The sequence below is a fragment of the Ambystoma mexicanum genome, chromosome 3p (genome assembly GCF_040938575.1).
Source record: "Ambystoma mexicanum isolate Mex_15411 chromosome 3p, UKY_AmexF1_1, whole genome shotgun sequence".
Lineage (NCBI taxonomy): Eukaryota > Metazoa > Chordata > Amphibia > Caudata > Ambystomatidae > Ambystoma > Ambystoma mexicanum.
This window is the reverse complement of record NC_090925.1, coordinates 445,421,245-445,443,621: the sequence shown is the minus strand read 5'-3', so window position 1 is coordinate 445,443,621 and position 22,377 is coordinate 445,421,245.

Genomic DNA, 22,377 nt, shown 5'->3' with positions numbered 1-22,377 from the left:
ACCTTGCCGGACTGGCTGACAGAACTACAGTTGAACGCTCTTTTATCGCTCATGTATGAGTTGGAAGACGGCTGGAGGCCTGCGTTCCGGTTGTACAAAACCCTTATAGAAGGCACGCTTATAGACCATACGTGGTTAAAAGCTAGGTGGGAGACTGACCTAGGCATAGCTTTCACATATAAACAATGGCAATGGCTCTTTGGTCATGGAGGAAAAGTCTCACGAAATGCAAGGTTTCGGCTCCTGCAGATTAATGTGCTACATCGAACATACTTCACCCCAGCTAGGATTGCTAAATTCAATAAAGAGACAACATCTAACTGCCCCAGGTGTGGTAGAGCGAGGCACACATGATGCATATGTTTTGGAAGTGTGAATCTGTGCAGGGGTTCTGGAGGGCAATTAAGCACACCAGTGTAAAGGCAGGCATCACGAGGTATCAATGGACCCCACAGGAGTGCATACTGGGAATGTACACCAGGGTTGGTAAACACAAACACACTGTCATGTTTATGGACTTGGCTTGCATTTTGGGTAAGAGATGCATTACCATCACGTGGAAGTCAAGTAAGGGACTGAAGTATGAGGTGTGGCTGAGAGAGATGCAGCGCTGGTGTTTGGCGGAAACTACGGCTCGTGGCTGGGCCATAGAGGTACATGGTGGTGAAGTGGGCCTCCTCTTTGAGGCATGGAGATCCCTGGTTAACACTGTGTTATATCCCTCAGATGACAAACCCCTTGTGAACTTTGGACACCTTTTACATGGTAAACTCTCCTATTTTCTTTACTTTGCTGCACGGACTATGTGGACACAGAGACGTACACCTATATCTGAGTATGAGTTAATACTAGTGGAGGTGGGGAGAACAGGAATTACAATGGCATAATTGTTTGTGTTTCATTTCCCTTTGTTCTGTTGTCACCCTCTTCCTTCTTCCTCCTCTTCTTCCTTAGTTCTGTTTAGTTTCTTTCTTCCCTGCTATTCCTTTACCGAAAGAACGTCGTATAGCAATATGATGCGCACAACTACCTTCTGTTCTTTTTCATTCTTATTGTTCAGGCTTGTTGGCCTGCTTATTTGAAAATGTTAATAAAAATACTTTAAAAAATAAACAAATAGTTAAGGGGGCCTTGCTTGAAATGCGATTGCCGAATTTTGGGGTTTTGTTAGGTTAAATCCGATCACCTTAACAATGTACATGTTGCACCAATCGGTTCCTTTTGGGTCCTTCAGCCGTGACCACTGTACATGTTGCGCAAATAGGTTTTGTTGTGCCCACTACCCATGACCTTCAACTGCGGCCACTGTACATTTTTATCCAATTTGTTTCTTTGGGGCCCACCAGCCATCGCCTTTGGTTTGTGGCATCTGTACATGTTGCACCAATAGGTTTCTTTGGGGCCCACTAGCCATGCCATTGGTCACAGAGATCCATTACCCGTGCTTGGGAGATGTGATCACTGCAGGTGTACAATTACTTTTTTTGTTCACTCTCCCCTCATAAACGTCGGGATTGCACAAATATTCCTCTATAATGGCAAAAAACTACACATACAGTGGTATTGAACTATCCATGCCTGCAAGATTTCCTCGGTATTCCCCCAATAATGCTAAAAAATTCCCAATTGTTCCTGTCCTCACAGGCACTCATTAATTTCCCCCTCCTCTTTCCGTGGTCCCCCTACTCACCCACATTGCTTTGTTCCTCACTTGCCCTTTCCTGGCCATTACTTCATATCACTGTATGGTTTGTGATGCATTTTTGATCTCCGAGGTGGACTTGATTGAAATGCAAATGTTGCATTTTAGGGGGTTTGTTGCATCTAATCGGATTTCCATAACTCTCCATTAACAAAAGTGTTTTCACTGAATTTCAAAGATTTTTCTATACCTTAGTTTTCTTAGGGCCCACTTGCCATGGCATTCAACTGTGGCCACTGTACATGTTCTACAAATAGTTTTGTTTTGGGCCCATTAGCCATGGCCTTCAGCCATGGCCATTGGCCACTGCTAAACATGTTAACATGTTGCATAGTTTCTTGAGGTTTCACTAGCAATTAACTTCAGCCGGTGCCTCTATGTGTGTTGCATCAATATCTTGCTTTTGGGTCCGCTAATCATGGCCACCGACCATGACAAACCATTAATTTGTTAATAAACACCCATTGTCCTCTGCCCAGTAGTTTTAGGCACTCCTTATTCCCATGATACTTCACATGAATCATTTCCAATAACCAAAATTCCTGCGGTAGAGTAGTGGTTCACTGATTCCCGCGATAATGGGAAAAATTGCTCAGAATTAAAAAGTCTTCCACATCCTCACAGGGATTCAACATATGTTCCTCTTCTTTTTTCCAGGTCCACTCACTCCACTCAAATCCTTTTTCCCCCCAACCATCTCCCATTAACCCCTGTCATTCATCAGTTTGTGGCTAGCACATTTTGTTCTGAGCACATCTTGCAGCACTGCCACTGTAATCTCGTGAGATTACTGCGGTCGTCCCATGATAGGCCAAAGATGCTCTACCCATAGTTGGCTCCCCAACCAGCCCCCACATCCCAAACTTCACCTGGTGTCTTCTTTCCTACTCCCACGCTCTAACCTGATGTGATTACTATTCCTATTCTAAGCACTGTGGTTCAAAACGATCAGTTTTCCCTATAGAAGTGGCTACAAAAACAGAAGAGTTTTGAGTCTCTTTCTGAAGTCAAGAACATCATTAGACACTGTAAGATCATGGGAGAGATACACCGAGATCAGCTTGAATTCTCCTATTATTCCCCACTACATAATCTCCAGACCCGATTGGATTATATTTTTGTGGGGGCAGAACAGTTGTCCTTTTTTACGGGGGCAGAGTACATGGGGCGAGTGATGTCAGATCACTCACCCCTGATGGTGGTATGGAACCTTGACATGCCTCGAACCCCAGTCACAATGTGGCATTTGCCCACAGATGCCCGGCAGGATGTAACATTCTGCAAGCAGCTTCGCAAAATCCTGTCCCTACTCCTTGAAGAGAACAGTGGAAGTGTTAGCAGTTGGGCGATGGTTTGGGAGGCATTGACGGTTATTGGGGAGGTTATTGCTAAAGCAGGGGGCATCCGCAGATAGCTTTAACAAGATTTAGATGTACTTGAAGATAGATACAGAGATTATAAATTAGGCTACCGGTGGAACAGATGGTAGATAGACCACTCCGAGTGGCCCAGCTGGAGAACCAAGCTGCTTGGGAGCTACTGTCAAAATTATATAACGCTACAAAGACTGAGCGCGCACATGCACAGGGAGATAGATCTGTGAGGCTCCTGGCTGTGCTAGAATGAACATCCCAAAGCCCTGATTACGCTACTCAGAGATGAATGTGGAACACCCTGCAGAGCGCAATCCACTATTAACGACATATTTACTACCTACTATACCAAACTCTATAGTCATACTACGCGTATTCCATTGGCAACATTGACAGACATTTTTGCTGAAATCGCACTCGCCACTTTGGACAGTGAACAGCGTGACTTTCTAGATGAACCGTTTACTGTACAGGATCTGGAGGAAGCAATGGCGGCAACTGCTGCGGGCAAAACACAGGGAGGCAATGGTCTCCCAGCCGAGTTCTACAAGACATATAGAGAGGAATTGCCGCTGAAGCTCCTGAAGGTATTTGAAGAAGCCTTTGAAACAGGGATGCTCCCGGACTCTATGAGAGAAACATGGGTGGTTCCAATTCTCAAACCTGGGAAGAAGGCTGACTCATGCCACTCATATAGACCCCTAGCTATGTTGAATGCTGGTGTTTAGCTATTGACAACGATGCTGGCGTCTCGTCTCAGAAAGCACATTGCGATATTGATACACCGAGACCAAACAGGCTATGTACCTGGTCGCTGCACTACCTTAAACTTGCACAGACTGCAGCACATAAACGAGCAGACGAGTGATAGCCCAGTACATTATGTAGTAGCCTCGCTAGACGCAGTGAAGGCTTTCGATTCAGTCTATTGGGAGTGGATGGAAACAGCATTGAAGGTCTTTGGATTTGGGGGTCATTTTTGAAGATGGGTCCAAATTCTTTACACCTCTCCTGTTGCTAGAGTTAAGACGGGAAGACACATATCTGCGATATGGGATATACAGAGGGGGACACGACACGGGTGCCCCCTCTCGCCGATGTTAAATCCTAGAGCTCAAGCCCATTGCAGAGTATTTTAGGCAGGAGTATCTAGAAGCTGGGGTACGTATTGGTGGTACAACTCACTTACTCTCATTATATGCGGATGACGTATTACTCTACCTTTGTCAACCACAACACAATCTGCCCCTTACATTGGATATATTAGATCACTTTGCCAGCCTGTCTGGGATTGCATTCAATAGACACAAGTTGTGCCTCTTCCCTCTCACAGAACTAAATGATGTACAAATAACTGCTACGCTAGATTGGGGTTTGGAATGGAAACATGATTGCTTCAGGTACCTGGGGTTACAGATAGCACACACACCAGAAAGGATGCACATGCTGAACACGCTGCAGAAGGTGGAGGGTGTGATAAGTTCCATGGCATTCTGGTCGTGTCTCCCCCTTATGCTAATGGGCAGAGTAGCTATCATGAAAATTATTATACTGCCGAGGCTGTTATATAGCTGCACAAATGTCACGTATTACATTGAGGCCCCCTTCTTCCAGGAGCAGGAAACAATAATAAGAGAGTTCCTATGGGGCCCCACAAGGCATAAATTACCCATTAACACAATGTCACTTCCATTCTAACACGGCCGGGTACAACTGCCTACGTTAGAATTTTACTACTTAGTGGCACACCTCAGCTTCCTAGCCAAATGGATGGCAGATGACCAGAATGCGGAGCACACCTTACATGGGTCTTTGATACACCTGGTGCTGTTAAGAGAAACGCTCTGCCAAACTATATGCACAGACTTTATTATTAGCTGTAGGTAGGACGACATGGCAGAGGACATGAAAAATTTTGAAGACCCCTCATCCATACTCATCTCATAGGCCCATATTGATAGATGGAAAAAAACAGACAGAGGAAATCATGATAAAGAAGCGCTGGGAGTAGGTAGGCATTGCAACGTAGGGGGACCTGTATGAGAATGGTACGTAAAGAGAGTTCCCTGACCTTAAACAAAAAGAGCGGTTGTCCAAAGGGCAATTCATGAGACACATGCGAATTACCAAATATGCTAAACTAACCTGGCCGGACTGGCTGACAGAACCACAGTTGAACGCTCTTTTATCGCTCATGTATGAGTTGGAAGACGGCTGGAGGCTTGTGTTCCGGTTGTACAAAACCCTTATAGAAGGCATGCTTATAGACCATACGTGGTTAAAAGCTAGGTGGGAGACTGACCTAGGCATAGCTTTCACAGATAAACAATGGCAATCGGTGTTTGGTCATGGAGGAAAGGTCTCACGAAATGCAAGGTTTTGGCTGCTGCAGATTAATACACTGCATCGAACATACTTAACCCCAGCTAGGATTGCTAAATTCAATAAAGAGACAACATCTAACTGCCCCAGGTGTGGTAGAGCGGAGGCACACATGATGCATATGTTTTGGGAGTGTGAATCTGTGCAGAGGTTCTGGAGGGCAATTAAGCACACCAGTGTAAAGGCAGGCATCACAAGGTATCAATGGACCCCACAGGAGTGCATTCTGGGAATGTACCCCAGGGTTGGTAAACACAAACACACTGTCATGTTCATGGACTTGGCTTGCATTTTGGGTAAGAGATGCATTGCCATGACGTGGAAGTCAAGTAAGGGACCGAAGTATGAGGTGTGGATGAGAGAGATGCAGCGCTGGTGTTTGGCTGAAACTACGGCTTGGTGCCGGGCCATAGAGGTACATGGTGGTGAAGTGGGCCTCCTCTTTGAGGCATGGAAGTCCCTGGTTAACACTGTGTTATATCCCTTAGATGACAAACCCCTTGTGAACTTTGGACACCTGATACATGGTAAACTCTCCTATTTTCTTTACTTTGCTGCACGGACTATGTGGACACAGAGACTTACACCTATATCTGAGTATGAGTTAATAAGTTAATACTAGTGGAGGTGGGGAGAACTGGAATTACAATGGCATAATTGGTTGGGTTTCATTTCCCTTTGTTCTGTTGTCACCCTCTTCCTTCTTCCTCCTCTTCTTCCTTTGTTCTGTTTAGTTTCTTTCTTCCCTGCTATTCCTTTACCGAAAGAACGTCGTATAGCAATATGATTCGCACAACTACATTCTGTTCTTTTTAATTCTATTGTTCAGGTTTGTTGGCCTGCTTATTTGAAAATGTTAATAAAAATACTTTAAAAAATAAACAAATAGTTAAGGGGGCCTTGCTTGACATGCGATTGCCGAATTTCAGGGGTTTTGTTAGGTTAAATCTGATCACCTTAACACTGTACATGTTGCACCAATCGGTTCCGTTTGGGTCCTTCAGCCGTGACCACTGTTCATGTTGCACAAATAGGTTTTGTTGTGCCCACTACCCATGACCTTCAACTGCGGCCACTGTACATTTTTATCCATTTGGTTTCTTTGGGGCCCACCAGCCATCGCCTTTGGTTCGTGGCATCTGTACATGTTGCACCAATAGGTTTCTTTGGGGTCCACTAGCCAGGCCCTTGGTCACAGAGATCCATTACCCATGCTTGGGAGATGTGATCACTGCAGGTGTACAATTACTTTTTTTGTTGACTCTCCCCTCATAACCATTATGATTCCACCAATATTCCTCTGATAATGGCAAAAAACTAAACATACAGCGGTATTCCATGCCTGCAAGATTTCCTCGGTATTCCCCCGATAATGCAAAAAAATCCCCAATTGTTCCTATCCTCAACGGCACTCATTAATTGCCCCCCTCCTCTTTCCATGGTCCCCCTACTCACCCCCATTGCTTTGTTCCTCACATGCCCTTTCCTGACCATTACTTCATATCACTGTATGGTTTGTGATGTATCTTTGATCTCCGAGGTGGGCTTGATTGAAATGCAAATGTTGCATTTTAGGGGGTTTGTTGCATTAAATCGGATTTCCATAACTCTCCATTAACAAAAGTGTTTTCACTGAATTTCAAAGATTTTTCTATACCTTAGTTTTCTTAGGGCCCACTTGCCATGGCCTTCAAATGTGGCCACTGTACATGTTCTACAAATAGTTTTGTTTTGGGCCCATTAGCCATGGCCTTCAGCCATGGCCATTGGCCATTGCTAAACATGTTAACATGTTGCATAGTTTCTTGAGGTTTCACTAGCAATTAACTTCAGCCGGTGCCTCTATGGGTGTTGCATCAATATCTTGCTTTTGGGTCCGCTAATCATGGCCACTGACCATGACAAAGCATTAATTTGTTAATAAACACCCATTGCCCTCTGCCCAGTAGTTGTAGGCACTCCTTATTCCCACAATACTTCACAGTAATCATTTCCAATAACCAAAATTCCTGCGGTAGAGTGGTGGTTCACTGATTCCCACGATAATGGGAAAAATTGCTCAGAATTAGAAAGTCTTCCACGTCCTCACAGGGATTCAAAATATGTTCCTCTTCTTTTTTCCAGGTCCACTCACTCCACTCAAATGCTTTTTCCCCCCAACCAGCTCCCATTAGCCCCTGTCATTCATCAGTTTGTGGTTAGCACATTTTGTTCTGAGCACATCTTGCAGCGCTGCCACTGTAATCTCATGAGATTACCGTGGTCTTCCCATGATAGGCCAAACATGCTCTACCCGTAGTTGGCTCCCCAACCAGCCCCCACATCCCAAACTTCACCTGGTGTCTTCTTTCCTACTCCCACGCTCTAACCTGATGTGATTACTATTCCTATTCTAAGCACTGTGGTTCAAAGTGATCAGTTTTCCCTATAGAAGTGGCTACAAAAACAGAAGAGTTTTGAGTCTCTTTCTGAAGTCAAGAACGTCATTAGACACTGTAAGATCATGGGAGCATTCATTTCAAAGTTTTATGGCATCCTTTTTCCTCCTCCAAATAGCATTTTGCGTTCTTTCATTTGTGGCTTCTCCCGGTGATATCACAGGAATCAATCACATCCAGCAAAAAAAACAGGTGGCTGATAATTTCTGAAAAGCCTCTTAGCCACTCTACTGCAAGGCACCAATGTCCATGTATATAAAGGTTTTAAGGAGGGCACCCCCATCTCTCTATCGAATATTAAAACAAACATACTGGATGGATTTAACCCAAACCAGTGCAGGAAATGTAATGATTGCTGTTTGTCCCAATTGGCTCTTATTTGGTCCAAATCTGTGCAGTGGTTTTCACGATTATACCGTTCAAAAACTTGCACTTTTTCTAAATGGGAAAAATGAATGTGAGTAGGCGGCAAACAGCTTTTTTTAATGTTTTCTTAATAACCTTTTTCATTTTTTAACAAACTGTTTGCTAAATTTCCAGCTTGCCGGGACCATTGATAAACCTTTGGTTTAGAAAATGTCATTCATGTACATACAGCAAGTCAAAAGTTATTAGCCTTTTTCTGCCTCTCTGCTGCAAAGCACCAAGACTGATGTAAAATATTTAAGGAGCAAGGGGCACCATGTTCTCTATCAAATATTTTTAACAATGACTTGATGGATTTACCCCAAATGTGTAAAGGAATGAAAGTCAATGCTTTATGTCCAAATTGTATCTTATTTGTTACAAATCTGTGGTGTGGTTTTCACGCTACGGTTGTTAAAAAACTGCATTTATCCTCGAAGGGAAAACCATTGAGAGTAGACTGAAGATAGTGATTTTCTATTTTCTTAATAACTTTTTCATTTCTAAGAAACTTTGTTCCAAAATGTCATGTTTAGTGGTGCTCTTGACAACGTGTTTGTTTGGAAAATGTCATCCAAATCCATCTACCAAGGCAAAAGTTATTGGCTTCGCTCAGCCTCTCTGCTGTAAAAATCACCAAGGCCGATATAAAGGCCTCGGTGCTTGGTGTTTTGTTTTCTTAATAACTTATTTTCATAATGTTTTGTTTCCAACATTTGCAGTTTGGGGGATCCAAATTCATCCAGCAAGTCAACATTTGTTAGCAATAGATTTTTGGGGACAATGGCATCTTTTTCATTTCTGAAAATCCGCTCAGCCTCTCTGCTGCAAATCACCATGGGTGATAAGATATATCTATCATTTTGGGAGAAGGGGGCACCCGTAACCCATCGAATAATTTTAAAAGGGTCGGACAGAATAACCCCAGACTCTTCCCATAAATCGAGTGAACGCTTCATGCCCAAGTTGTTTTGAACCTGGTCCATTTCCATCCAGCAGTTTTTGCTGTACACGGGGCAGACATTTTGACTTTGGAAAATGTATGGGAATAAGTGGAAAACAGCGTTTGTGTTTTTGCTTTCTTAATAACTTTTTCATTTGTTAATGAATTGTTCCCGAAATGTCCAAATGGGGGACGGGGGAGTTGGGGGATGAATGACAATTTTAAAGGTATTAGCAATTCAATGTTCTGGTTTCCTATGGAACTTGATACTCACCAGTACACACATAAGTGTCCACCTTCTAAAGCTAATAAGCAGGGTCGGTGTACACAGATGATATTCAAGTCCAATTTCACCTCGAGAAGAAGCAGAGGTCAACCTACTGAATGTCTGCACCACAGCTGCTGTTTAATGAGAAAGGGTTTTCTTTGTGACAGAAGTACAACATAAGAGGTTTCCATTCTGGGTCACATTGCCATAAGCACAGTCCACTGTCAATAGCCCATCTATTTGAAAAAAGATTCTACCCCAAACTAAATGGTCTGAAAACGGTGACAGATATGCAACCCAAAGATGAGATGTATTCCGATGATCCATGCAGTTGTCAAATAAACAAATCCCCAGCTCTTCCTTTTTCGCAAAACCCGGCCCCACTGATCGCTGATGTGTTGCAATGTGATATAGTCCAGCCTCCCCAAACAGATTGATAGATAAGTTATAAATAATTAAGCCTGGTGGGGGCATATTCCAATGCCTCCTAATGAGGCACATTCATGTGCGCTACGTGGAAAAGCTCAGATGACCTACAACATCGAAACATTTAGCCCCACAATACATCCCAACCATGAACCTGCACTCCTCCGAGCAGCAAATATTCTGTCAGCTGGCGAAGATGCAACAGAAATACAACGGAAAAGCTAAAGGGTGCTAACATTCCGGAACCTTTCAAAGAGGCATGCCTGTGAGTGATCAGGTCCCTGTATGGCGTGGTGAGTGAACAGGTAAAACTACAGACAGACAACAATTCGCTCCGTTTCCCACCTGGCTCTCATCTTCATCCCAGATGGACGACAGCCGAACTACAGCCCTCTCCTCTGGCTTCACAAACTCTAACTTTTCCTACCAATCTACTACTAATTGCATGCATCCAAATCCAGTTCGCCCTCTGTTTCTTTCATGTATACACCATTATTTAAATGCTAACCGTTTTTAAAGAGACCGCAAATTAAAATGCTTACAATTTTCAAAATTCTTAAAAAAAAAATACAGACATTGATTAATTTTAAAATACAACTACCCAACAAAGTCAGCAAAATAGTTCAGAGGAGAAATGTGTTACACGGAGTCATGTATACTTGAATGGGAGTCTGGCAATCCAAGACGCAGAGCGTGTTCCGACTGTACTTACGTGAACGCTCATGTATACGCAATATTGCACAACCCTTCTCTAAATGTGGATCCGTGTACTGCCCTACACACTTCAACAAACCTTTCTGAGATACCAACATTAGGAAACGCGAACAGCAGCAACCGTGGCATTAAAGTAAAATAAATATGTAACTACCTGATAAACAGCGCTTTTTTGTAGGTCCATGGCTGTGAAACTTGCATATGTGTCATCCAAAAAGTTGCCTTAGTTGTTCTTCCTATTGTGCATTGTGGATATTCTAAATCTGAGCGAGCCGCACCTGTTCAGGAAATCAGGTGCACGAAGTCCAAAGGGGCGAGCCACGTTCACATCTGATACTTCCTGGTAATTCAAACGTTCTTAATAAACAGCTTTACCAGAGAAAACGCTGGAGTCCAGGATCCAGGACTCTCCCATTTACGCGATGTTTCCTCCTTATGCAGTTCGCAATGAGGAAACACTCGGTTGTTTATTTTCCTAAGTGCATACACATTGGGCAGCCTCTAAGCCTCCTCCTTTAATTGTGTCAGGAATGTGCACATGTTGTGGAAGTGGTGCATTTAGATTCAGTTTTGAGAGAGTGGGAGTAAATGAGTGCAGATCAGAAATACATAATTAAAATTCAGGGAAATTCTTTGATTACTTATTGGTATTATTCATTACACATAGTCCTAGTCTTCCACGTCACAGTGCTTACTCTATAAAGGCCACCCACCTTCCGACACAAACCTTTCAGAAAATCTTTTTTTTCCTTCCATTTGGCCTCTCCCCTTCCTAGCTTGTGGTATAAAGCAGCTGATCAGTCCCACAATACTAATGACTATACCCAAAAGAACCAGTACGCTTTTACCACTGGTGAGGGAGAGGTGGTCTTCAGTACTGTGATGAGGAAGAGTGTGCTTAGGCATAATGAAGATTGCCGGTAAGTAATCATACCACCATGTCCTCGTTTTTCATCCCAGTACTAACTCTATGAAACATCTCCAAGCACCGGCACTCCATTTGACAGAAATGGAATTATCTCTCCTCTGCATCTTGGATAGTGATCTGCAAGCCCTTCTAAGAAAGGAAAAGTGGCGCTGTGACAGAGTCCCATATAAGAGATCACCCTTGGGGGTGAAAAGCCAGGTGCTACAGACAGGCACAAACCCCGCCTGGTCAATAGGCTTATCTCAGGCAGGCCCAGGGCCTCCACTGAACCATCCAAACCCAGCAACAGCCCGAAATAACCAAAAGCCCAGCCAACATCCAGAGTACAAAGCCACTCTTGGTCAAGTCCCAACTTGAGGAGCCTGGAGGAGGAAACGAGCAAGGCAGGGTCCCAACATTCCCCATAGCAGAAAAGGATAGCAACTGAAACTGCATTCTCAGAGCAATGAGAGGAGGAAGAGCCAACCAGCACAGATTCTATCCAAGAACATCCCACCAACTACTGCCCAGTGGAAGTCCAAGTATGGAAACTGACCAATCATTAGAAAAAGGGGGAACTAAACAGCTTTAACCAAGTAATATTTGGTCCCTGGATGAAAAAGAAGCACCAGCACAAGTACCTTTCACACAAAGATGGCAATTAGACAGGGACTCCGAAGACCCTGACACCCATCAATGGATACTTCATCAAGGGGCAAGTAGCACTCTCATTGAGTGGGGGTGCAGCAAAAACCCCCTACGCAGTGTCCGGTGCCTCAAAATGATCAACAAACAATCCTGCCCTCTGATCTTCAACCCTTAGAGCTTCCTCTCAGATGGACTGAAGAAACAGATACCAAAAGTGGAAAGAGCCAGGTGCCAAAGTGCCCGGATACAACCACATTTCCATGCTCTAGTATGAGGTCCCAGCAGATTCTACTTGCTACCTTAGCACTGAAACGGTCAGAGATTTGGAGAAACGGGAACCATAGACTAATTCAGAACTAGCTCCCAAAATCCACAATGCAACGCTGGTCAAACCACCAGAAAGTGTGAGGCAATCAGCCCTCCCCCCGCATGGGATCAGTCTCATGCCACAACTAGTCAGAGAACTGAAAGGGAGGACGCACTCCAATATGTTCCCATGTCACCAGCATGACACACCACCACATTACAAATTACAGGCCATAAGCCTTCTGGAGGAAGAAGATAGGAACCCCAGTGTGCCCACTGTCACCCCTTTCGCTCACCATAATGATAGTGAATTTAGTTTGTGAGAACTCAGAGCCTTCTCCTCTCTCAGTTCTGTCCTAAAACAGTGGCCCCCACCCTCAATACCAGGCCAGACAGGAACAACCAACCTGAGGAAGTTATAAAGATAACATTCTAATCCAATCGAGACATGTTTAAACTCATATCACTGAAACCTGTCACCACCAAACCAGAGAGGGAGAGGACAATGACCCATCCCAGGAATGAAGCCAGTAAATGGAGAAGGACAGGAGGCTGAATGTAGAGAGCACTCAAGGATATGCCAACTACCTTGCTGCAACTCACAATAATGCAGGGCATACCAATCGCTAGGGCCACTGTGGCCAACAAAGAAACAAGGCAGAGCCGAAAACTCTGCAAAAATCCCACAGGCGCCAAACCTGTCAAAAACCACAAAGTTGGCAATCCAGCACATACATCTGTCTATGCACGTCTTTAGCCACCTGCCAAAACTACACATATGAGGTCCCAGGTGCATAGGGATTTACCGAAGGGCAATTTAGCTCACCTGCACTGGAATAATCGGCCCAACCATTTTTTAAAGCATGTTCCAACAACAAGCACCCACACCTTGGGGGTTTCAAAGACCCAGAACCACACTCCTGGCCAAACTTTCCTAATCCAGTCTGCAAGCCCTTTGATGAATGAGGATCAAGATGCCAGGTCAACAAGATAGAACACCTCCTGCCAACCCCCCTGGTCCTGTTCCAGAGTCAAAATGCCCAGAGACTAGTTGTCTCAGTAGCATATGACTTTCAATGTAGATACTGCCAGATAAACAGCTGGATCCCTAAAGTCCCTGACCAATCTCAGGGACGGTCGCAATGTTGCAATGACATTCTTGCAATCCACATATGATAAACAGGACATTTCCCTCCGATTTCAATGAAATTTTACAAACACTTTTCACAGATTTAGACCTTTACTCCAAATTAGTACCTGGCACGCTGCAGTAAGACAAACATCTATGCACTGACTGGTGCGTTTCCAAGCCTTACCTTGCAATAATGTAATTAATGCTGTGGCATGCATCTCGCGCCGCTTCCGAACTTAGTGTCCTGTTACGGATTTCAGTCGGCATTATCTTCCTTGCCGCCTCACAATGCAACTCTATTTTCAACTGGGTTGCATTTTTCTGTTAAAAATGAATACAAATTCATCAAGGAACCAAAGCGACCCGCAAAAAAGCATGGCAACCACTGCTGCAGACATGCATTTTTCTGAGCCTTCTGCTCCCATTACTTCTTCTTCTTGTTGGTGTGACTCCCAGAGACCAGGTGGTGGTGATTTCCATCTAAAAAGATGATGGTCGCCAAACTTCCCACAAACACAGATACAGACCATCCACAACAACAAACCACCACTACCAATAGACCCACACCAAAATACAGCCACCACACCTCACACAATGCCTCTACACACTACATAACACCTCATTAAAATATACCCCCATAAAGCCAGCAGTGCCCAAAAAACGACTCAGCCGCCTTAACTGTAATCATCATCTTCTCAGTCTTGTTCCAAAAAGAAGATGCTCACCAAACTTCCCACAAATGCAGCTACAGACCAACCGTGACAACAAACCTCCACTACCAGGAGATCCACACCCGAAAACATCCACCACACCTCACACAATCCCCCTACACAACACCTCATTCAAATACTCCCTCGTAAAGCCAAACACACCCAAAAACGTCTCAACCGCCCTAACTATAATCATAATTTTCTCAGTCTTGCTCTGCGTCTGAAAAGAACAATTAATAACCTCAATCATAAACAACAAAAACTGCTCCTTTGTCAAAACCAATAAGTCACCCACCACCTGTGGCTGCACAACACCATCCACAGGCACAACCGAAGGGGGCAAGAGCCCATCCCCAGTTAGACAAACCTTCTCAACCCTATCCACACCAGCAGCTGGTAGCCGTGCAACAGCATTGGCATGAGACAAATTGTGACACACTCTTTCGGACTGCACTTGATCCTCACGGACAAACACAGGACACCTCTTAAACATAACACAGTGATCCCCACCAAAATTCCTACATACAGGTACCATCTCACTTAAACATTCCTTGACATCATGGCCACCGCCACACTTCGCACAACACGGCTCCCCTCTACAGACACCGACCACATGACCAAACTTCTGACACCGAAAACACTGCAAAGGAGGGGGCACATATTTTGCCACCAGGAACCCCTCAAATCCAATCCACAAAAACCGGGGCACCTCTACAGACTGAAACAACACCAAGACAGTAGTCAAACTACTACCCCATCCTCATTCCTAGGACCCAACCTACACACTCCAACCACACCAACACCCTTAAGCTCAGGCATCAAAAATCCCAAATTGGTACTAGCCAGAACACCATAGACCACTCCCTTACCACTAGCCACACGAACTGGAGATACAATACACACCACCGGAATCCCCACCACCTTACGCAAATGCAACATGATCTCCTGTTGCTCAAAAGACACACAGCAAACCAAAAGCTTACCTCCACCCACCTTACTGATAGACCGAGGTGAATGAGCCCACTCCTCCACTGAAATCGCAATCTCAATTGGGCATGATACCTGCTCGAAATTCCGACCCACCACAGTACTGGCCACAAGAACCACAAAAGCCCTCTCCTCCAAAGCCCCAGCCCCCTTACTCGGCACACAAGTCCCAACACCAGACACCACACCACCACCCGCAACTCTCACTACCTCAGAACAGATAGGCTCTGCTTCATCCTGCTCCAACTCAGAGAACCTTGAAGACAGAGTGACACCATTGACAACCCCCAACCGATCCACAGGAGACCAGCTCGTAGACACATTCCATGACTTACCCCTCTTCCTAGCAGGAACCGACTGCCACTCAGAACCAGAATCACTAGAACCAGAGTCCGCCATCGTCAAAAAATGAGAATCCAACCCGACCTCTGCTGCGCCCTTCAAACTCCACTCACATGCCCCATCTGAAACTTCCTTCTTCTTCTTCTTCTTAATTATCCGATACGTTGGCTGACCCAAGGAGGCGCTTCCCCATCCTAAAGGATGATGTGCACCAAATCCACTAATCAATACTTAGCTCACATAAACTCACAACTCCTCCCACCGCCCCGTCTGCCTCACAAAATCCAACATATCACACACACTCCAGTGTGTCAGTTCCTGCCACAACACAGGCATTCCTCCATCTGCACTTCCTGACTATCCCAGCCCAGAGTTCACCGCCGCCTCGCAGAATTCTATGGTCAAGTTCCCATTCCCCACATCAGAGGCGCCTCACGTCTAACTAGCTTGCCGCGTCTAGTACCCCAGCCCCCCCTACTCCCATTACATTCTCTATCACAGGCCCTTTTTCAATAGAGGAGTGGCTGGAAGACAGCAGCACCATAAGTGAAGAAGCACACCAAAATGTACCCACTTTGAGAAGCAGTTTCCAGCACAGCAACACAACTAAGAATGCAGGCAGACATGTTTCAATGGCTAACACTGATCTGTATTTAATAGAACTAAACAGATCTGAGTTAAACGCTCAGCTGCTACCAATTGGGCAGTGAACACCTTTAAAGGGTGGCGTGTGCAAAAAGGTTACATGTGAATTTGAAATGCAACCTTTCACAATGCCTGCCTCTCTTTTGCGCACAGCGCACATTTTATGTAGAAATCGGTACAGTTACTGGAGGAGAATGCCGAACTCAAAGTTTGAATTATTTAAGATCTGGTCTTAATCAACATCTTAATAAACCACCTTATAGCAGAACTATAAATATTATGCAAAATGACAACTTTATTGCAGCCAACAATGTATTCATCTGCATAGTCAAACGACTGCGGCAGAGTGGAAAAGAGCAAGCAAAACACAAAGCACCAATCCCGCGCCCTGACCTTGCACAACTTTGTTCCTGTGGCATTTTCAATGCCGCATTTCCAGATACACTATAGTATAAAGTGTGGTCCAACATACAAATTCACTTTGCAGGATGAGGACGGAGGGAACCTCATTTACTTCCAGCAAATGCAAGTAATTGCAGATGAGAATGGTAAGCAATACAGAATGAACTAACCAAAAATAACCATACTGTACTTGAACGACACCGCAGTGACTTGAGAGGCAGGATGTATGCAATTCACACCGAACCCGATTGTCCTGTGAAATATTGTGTACAGTACATTTCTAAATTGCCCCCAAATGATCCTTCCTTTGTTGTAATACCTCGTTGCTCCACAAAAATGAATGCTCCAAAGAACCCATATGGTATACAAATCAGCCACTTGGAAGAAACACTCTAGGATCATTTATGCAATGAATAGGTCAACCTGCCCAGCTATGAAATGTCTACACAAATCACTGCAATCATGCAATCTAAAAATAACTCTGTATTTCTTCACCTTGTGACAATTATCAAATAGCACTAATGTCTTTCCATTCGATGTTTGGCATTAAATCTGCTCAATGATGTTTTTCTTTTTTTTTTGTTTAAAAATATATTCATGTCAAATAACAACATTGAGAATTGCTGGCTGTTTATAATTCACTGCACTAAAATTATTAATGAAAAAAACACGCGTCTCTCTTTTTTTGTGGGGAAACATATTTATTTAACTCGTTTTTTTGTTTCATATCAATAATGTGCAACCAACATGGCCTGAGGGAGAGAACAAAAAAAAAAGTTTAGATTTGTTTATATTTTCCATTACAGTGAACTGGAGCAACTGGAAGCCAACATGGCACCCTGCTGCTCCATATGAAGGAAGCAGAATGTGCATTCTAGTCTTTTCTGACTAGCGCATCCTGCAGCTTGTGGGATGTTTTTACCCATGCATCCGAGCCCTACCTCAAAACTGTGCAGTACTGGCATTGAAAACATCATGATGGCCAGAGCTTCCCAGAAAATGCACAGGGAAATGCATGAAGAATAGGCTGCCACTCATTTTTGCCGATGTTATGGGCACAGAAGGGCACTGCCTAAAACCACCATTGGACTACCCACACAGTAGTCTGAAACCATTGGGAATGGCAATGCTGATTGCCAAAAGCAACCTAGAATTGTGGGGAATTCATTTTCTTAAATCCCAAAAATGGGTGCATTACCAGTACTCACCACTATCAGAAAGCCGGCGTTTTAAAACAACACCAGACTTTTTTTTTTTTTTTGTGTAAAACTGAATAAATGAACCCAAAGCAGGCCAAAGAAACACTTACTGAGAGGTGGATACAATGTAAAGTTATATTCTGAAGTGACTTGAAGGTTTATAACAAGACTGGCTGAGCTGTGGATTTCAGCCGTTTAAGTAAATTTGGACTTAAAGACACTTAAAATCTAAATGTTTAAAAGAAATGAGTGACCTACTTTTGAGTGTCACATAGGTTGCAATTGTTTAAATGTCATAGTTTGAAACTTAGAATCAGTATTCTAGCTGCATATGTAAAAATGGTTAGTTTTATTTGAATGCAGAAAACTGGGTAACTAAAAGTGACATTAGCTGGGGCCTGGCTTAAGGAACTGAATTCTGCCCACCAGCTACCCCTGACAGGAGTTGAGACTTGCACAACTGCTGTGTTCCCAGGCCTAGCTGCCTTTTGCTGTTCCCACCAAAAGGGATATGACACTTCTCTGATTGAATTACCAGGGGACTGCTAGAGACTAAACATAGGACCCAGGCAGAGGGTTTATTGAAGTGGCCATAAATGGCTTCCTCTTGAAAAATGGGCCTTCCAGGGCCCAGGCAGATGGTTTATTGGGGGACCGTAAAACAGCTTCCTCTTGGCAGAAGCTGGGAGGGACAGGGCCTCTGAGCCTGGCAGAAACTGGACAAACTGGTTTCTACACCATGTGACGTGGGAAACCACACCCCTGTAGCCAGAATATGGTTTTAGAAAAAGATGAATAACTCATAGTACGGACTTGTCCTAATTATTTAAATGATACCATAATTCTTGTGATTTTTCTGCCCACATTTTAAGAGGTTTTTAGAACCGGTGGTATGATCTGGGGGCAAACTAGCAGTTAAGAGGGTATTACTTAAAATGTATGCATGTTAAAAATCTGACACTTCATCAAGTAATGTCCATACTCCTTGCGCACATGTGTATAAATTTGGGGTAATGTCTGATATTACGAAACCAGTTAAAATGTGCAAATGTTGCCATTTCGGAATGCAAGCTTCCAGGAAGAGTAGATTTGGACAGGGTATACCTCCTGTGATATGTGATGGGTGCATGTAATTTTAAACAAATGTGTACCTGTGCAAATATGTCTTTTGAGCAAATATAGATTGTGTGTAAAGTTGACAGGGGTGGGTTCTCTGTATCATAAACAGACCTCATCATGATGACACTTCATTTCATTCCCCCAATCAAGGGGAAGAGGAGGAAGTGGCCAATGACAAGTGGAGAGGGGCTGGCTAGTGATGCTGCACACACACCCACTTTCAAAACACATAAAAGCAGACAGTCAGGACAGATAGGGACAGTCAATTCCATCTGCTGCGGGACGCTCTGCCGGGAATCATTGCCACTATTCACAGCCAGGCGAGTTGTTTGAATTCTTTGCAAGAACTCTTGCCATTTGCCAGAGAGCAGTGTTGTATCCAGAGAGAGACCAGCTGAACCGGAGACCGCTGTATCCAGACCCACAGACCTGATCAGAACCAGATACCCAGACCAGACCAGCAGAGTAGAGCTGACCCAGACCGCTGTGCGCAGAGACCGTCCGTGGTGAGTGAAGAAAACCTGACCAGATCCGTGGCGAGGCCCATTCTATTTCTAAATATATTGTGAGTACCTAGCAGAACTGTGCAGAACCAATCTCTTAGTTAAAATAATATAATTCAATCTATTTTAATCTAAGTAGATCTGCCTCCTAACTGTCACCTGTCATTTGCAAAGCTGTCACCTGTCATTTTCTAGTTGCAAGCTGTAACCTGTCGCTTTGAACTTTAAAATTTCAAATCTGAAAAACGACCTTTACCATATCGCTCATATCTCCGTGACCGTTTGTCTTAGAGACTTGCAGTAACTTTCCTCTGAGAGCTGGGAATCTTGGCATTTCAACGAACCTAGAACCGCATTCCTATATACTTTTTCCGCAATCGCGAAAAACGCACTTGCGAATTTTACCGCAATGTGCAAATTTCTCCACGTGTGAAAACAGCAGCTTCCTTGCTTTCTTTGCTAAAAATTCGTTTGCCTCTTAAGAACCATCCCTGAATCATTGCTAGGGTGAGCCTGGACTAATATTAACTTGATACCACTCACCCTGAACCTCTAGAGGGAATTAAAAGCATTTTAGCATATTTTTCACTTCATTGCCAGCACATATAAAAACATTTTGGGCCTGTGTTTCAAACTTCTGTAGTCTAAGCTTGCTGGGGTGAACTGAATTACATTTGATTGCATTTCTGAGAACTGTGTGCTTTCCTTCCATTTCCTTGCATTGCATGAAGGGGGGAGGGGATTGCCAGAGAAAAGTGATTACATTGTTTTGTTGAAATCATATTGAGTATTTTCTGTATTGCATTTTCATTCAACATTACATCCATCTGAACTTATCTAAAGTATTCTCTACCACCTTATTCTTCTGTTCCTATTCACAAGTGTGCTGGTGCCAGACTATCCATTATTGATTACTGCTCAGATTAAGTGTGATATTCAATTATTCATTTATTATAAAGTGTGATATATATATCTACTGTTTAAATTATCAAATATACCTTTTAAACTTGCAAAACAGAACTACTTCTTGGCTCAGCGGGGTCAGTGGGATTCCAAGAGAGGGGTGTTATATCGGGGTAGTCATCCAGAACGCATGAACTGGACATAAGGATATATCAATAAGGGTTTTCATTCAGTATTCTAGACTAGGCGTTGACTTAGTTGTAGTGTTGAATTGAATCCTCTTACAAATTGGGGGCTCGTAGCCGGGGATTCCGGATTAGATCTATCACTTGTGCAGATTAATACAGTGTGCCAGCTGACCAGATACACATATCCGGTCGGATCACCACGCTGTGTTACGCTGTAAAGCACTCCTCAAAGGAACGCTCTAAGGAAAAGGTCTGTTTTGCAAAAATAAAATACAAACTTCTGTAAATCAGGAAGGAACTCAAATTCCAGAATGACGACCTTAGTAGACATGAAAATAGCCAGAGAGCACTTCTTACATAAGTTATTTGTGAGAGGTGAGTGGACTCACCAGGACCGCATGGTCTGGTTGCAGGCCATCACGCAACAGGTCACGGAAACAGGGTCAGATATATGGAGAGATCAGGGTCCCGTACATGTGGCCCTGAGTGAACTATACATGGCTCCTAAAGCTAAGGATGAACAAGACAAGATGGTTAGGATAGCAGCATACCTGTACCTATATATGGGAGACATGCAGGATAAATGTACTGAAAGCCAAGATCTGGCGAATAAGCGACAGATGGCGTTAGAGAAGGTCCAATCTGACCTGGTCTCTTCTGAGCAGAGGCTGCAGGGGAGCCAGGAGTCAGAAAATGAGAGTAGACAGCACATCATTAAAATAAAGAGGGATATGGACATCCTGCAAAAGGAAAAGGCTGACCAGGATACCAGATTTCTGGCCTTGCAGAAGGAGTACCAAGAAGGTTTGGACTCCCTACTGCAGATCCAGAAAAAGCTGGAGCAACAGTTAGACTTCAATAGGGCTTGTGCTGAGCAGGTAGTCACCCTGCAAAGCCACCTAGATAGGGAGAAGGCAGAGAGCAATAAACTGATTTTGAAAGACCTGGATACCCAGGCAGAGTTTGATGAAGAACGCCAGAAAGCTGGTGCCTTTCAAAGGCAGAGGGACGACCTGGCGGCACAAATGCAGGCTCTTAGTCAGGAAAGAGACGCCTTAGGCCAGGAAGTCTGCCATTTAAAAAGAAAAACAGAAGAAAATCACTTGGCCCTCCAGGGGCTGGGTGACCTCCAAAAAGAACACCAGAACTTGGTAGAACACACCAGGAGGTTGGAGGATGCTCTGGCAAGAAAGGAGCAGGCCAATAGGGACACAGCTCAGGAGGTAACCCTCCTGCAGCAAAGACTGGCCCAGTGCTCCAGGACCAATCAGGAGGCACAGAGAGAGAATGAGGCTCTCTGCCAGCACAATGATAGACTCCAGCAACAGGTAGCGATGCAGGAGAGACTGATAGAGTCTAGTAAGGCCTTAACTGAGGAACTGAAGGCGCAGGCTCTTGCATTGCAACAGGGAGCAGGGGCGGATAGAGATGAGGTTCGCTGGGAAAGAGAAACTCCTGAGCATAACCCCAGGAGCCCTAGTACCAGAGGCCTTTATCTCTCTCACTCCCTGGACTCTGCCACCCCCATGTCCCCTGGCGCACATGAGCACCGGGCCACAGGGATGGCAGATTACTATCCAGCCAGAAGCATGGGGCTCATAGGCCAGTACCTCCCAGGAATGGATGGGCGGGCATCCGGGTATGGGCACCCAAGCACAGTGCAATTTAGTGGGGAACCCCAGGAGAGTAGGCCCATTAAGGGCATCCTGAAAACCTCTGCCCAGTTAGGTCAGTG